The following is a 2,739-nucleotide window of genomic DNA, read 5'->3' on the forward strand; positions in this document are numbered from 1 at the left end:
TAGGAAGGGGAACATCACACACTGGGGCCTATTGTGGGGATGGGGGAGGGAGGAAGGGTAGCATTAGGAGATATACCTAATGTAAATGATGAGTTAATGGGTGCAGCACACCAACATGGCACATGTATACATATGTAACAAACCTGCACGTTGTGCACGGGTACCCTAGAACTTATAATAATAATAATAGTAATAATAATAAAAGAAATGGGAAATTTTTTTTAATTTTGAGAAAAACTGGGGTGGAAATACAGCATATTAAAACTGACAAGATGCAGCAAAAGCAGTTCTAAGTGGGAAGTTTATAGTAATTAATACTTACATGAAGAAAAAAAAAATCTCAAATAAACATTCATCCTAATTTTATACCTCAAGAAAGTTGAAAAAGAACAAACTAAGTCCCACATTAGTAGGGAGAAGATAACGAAAATCAGAGCAGAAATAAATGAAATACAGACTATTAGAACAATAGAAAAAATTTAAAAACCAAGACCAGTTTTTTTGCAAAGGTAAACAAAATCAACAAATCTTCAGCTAGACTGAAAAAAAGGGAAGACTCAAATAAATAAAACTAGGAATGAAACAGGAGACATTAGGACTGCTACCACAGAAATACAAAGAATGAGAGACTGAACATTTTATGCCAAAAAATTGGATACACTAAAATAAATGAGTAATTCCAAGAAATATTTAACTTAGCAAGACTAAATTATGAAAACACAGAAAATCAGAACAGATCAATCAAAGTAAGAATACTGAATCGGTGATCAAAAATCTCCCCACAAAGAAAAGCCTCGATGGCTTCTCTGTTGCATTCTACCAAATATTTGAAGAATTGATATCAATTCTTCTCAAATTCTTCCAAAAAATTGAGGGGGAGGTAAAACTTCCAAATTCATTTAATGAGTCCAGCATTACTCTGCTATCAAAGCCAGACAAGAACACTGAAAAAAAAAAAAAAAAAGAAAAATACATGTCGATACCCAGATGATAATAGATGTAATATACCACATTACCAGAATAAAGTTTAAAAATTATTAATAAATGCAGAGAAAGCATTTGAAAAAATTCAATATCCTTCTATGACACATCTCTCAAAAAATTAGTTACAGAAGGAATGTATCTCAACACAATAAAGGTCATAATGGAAAGCCCACAGCTAACATCATTATCAAATGGTAAAAAGCTAAAAGTGTTTTCTTTAAGGTCAAGGGACAAGACAAAAATGCCCACTAGGCAAAATAAACAAATACAATAAATAAAAGACATCCACATCATATTGTAGAAAGGTAAATCATCTTTGTTTGCATATGATATACTCTTCACCAAAAAAACTGTTAGAACTAACAAATGAATTCAGTAAAGTTGTAGGATAAAAAGTTAACATACAAAGATCAGTAGCATTTTTATATACAACCAAAAACTATAAAAACAAGAAATTAAGAAAACAATTCCATTTACAATAGCTTCAAAAAGAATAAAATTCTTTGGAATAAATTTAACCAACGAGGTGAATGATCTGTACACTGAAAACAGTAAACATTGATGAAAGCAATTGAAGAAGATGTGAATAAATGAAAAGGTTTTCCATATTTATGGATTAAAAGAATTAATTTTATCAAAATATCCATACTACCAAAAGTGGTCTACAGATTCAATACAATCAATATCAAAATTCAAATGACAGTTTTCACAAAAATATTTTAAACATATTAAAATTTGCATGGAACCACAGAAGACCCTGAATATCTAAAGCAATCTTGAGCAAGGACAATGCTAGAAACATTATACTTCCTGATCGAAATTATATTAAAAAGCTATAGTAATCAAAATAGTATGATACAGACATAAAAACACACAGACCAGTGGAACAGAATAGAAAGCTCAGAAATAAATCCCCACATATATAGTCAACTAATTTTTGACAAAGGGTCTGAGAATGCACAATGAAAAATGTGTGGTCTCTTCAAAAATATCGGTGGAAAAACTAGATGTCCATATGCAAATAAATAAATAAATAAATTTGATCCTCATCTTCTATACACAATAGTCAGCTCAAAATTGATGAAAGACTTAAACATAGTACCTTAAACTATAAAACTCCTGTAAGAAAATATAGAGAAAAAGCTCTATGACATTGGTTTGGCAAAGATTTTTGGGGATATGACATTTAAAGCACAGGCAACAAAAACAAAAATAAGCGAGTGGAACTACATCAAACTAAAATATTTCTGTATCTCAAAGGAAACAATCAACAAAGTAAAAAACAAACCTACAGAAAGAAAGAAAATATTTGCAAATTATACATTGGTTGAGAGGTTAATATCCAAAATATATAAGGACTGTATATAATTCAATAGCAATAAACAACAAGAAGAACAACAAATAACCTGATTTTAAAATGTTCAAAGGACCTGTATGAACATTTTTCCAAAGAAGCCATACACATGGCCTGATATGTGAAAAGGCGACTAACATCACTAGTCATTAGGGAAATGTAACTCAAAACCTCAGTGAAGTATCATCTCACACCTATTAGGATGACTATTATCAAAAAGTCAAAAGATAAATAATTATTGCAAGGATGTGGAGAAAAGGGAACTCTTATACATTGTTGGTGGGAATTTAAATTGGTGCAGCCATAATGAAAAATGGTTTGGAATTCCCTCAAAATAATTTAAAAAGAAATACCATATGACCCAGAAATCTCACTTCTGGGTGGATATCCAAAGGATATAA

This window comes from Mandrillus leucophaeus, unplaced genomic scaffold, assembly GCF_000951045.1.
Source record: "Mandrillus leucophaeus isolate KB7577 unplaced genomic scaffold, Mleu.le_1.0 Scaffold318, whole genome shotgun sequence".
NCBI classification, from domain to species: domain Eukaryota; kingdom Metazoa; phylum Chordata; class Mammalia; order Primates; family Cercopithecidae; genus Mandrillus; species Mandrillus leucophaeus.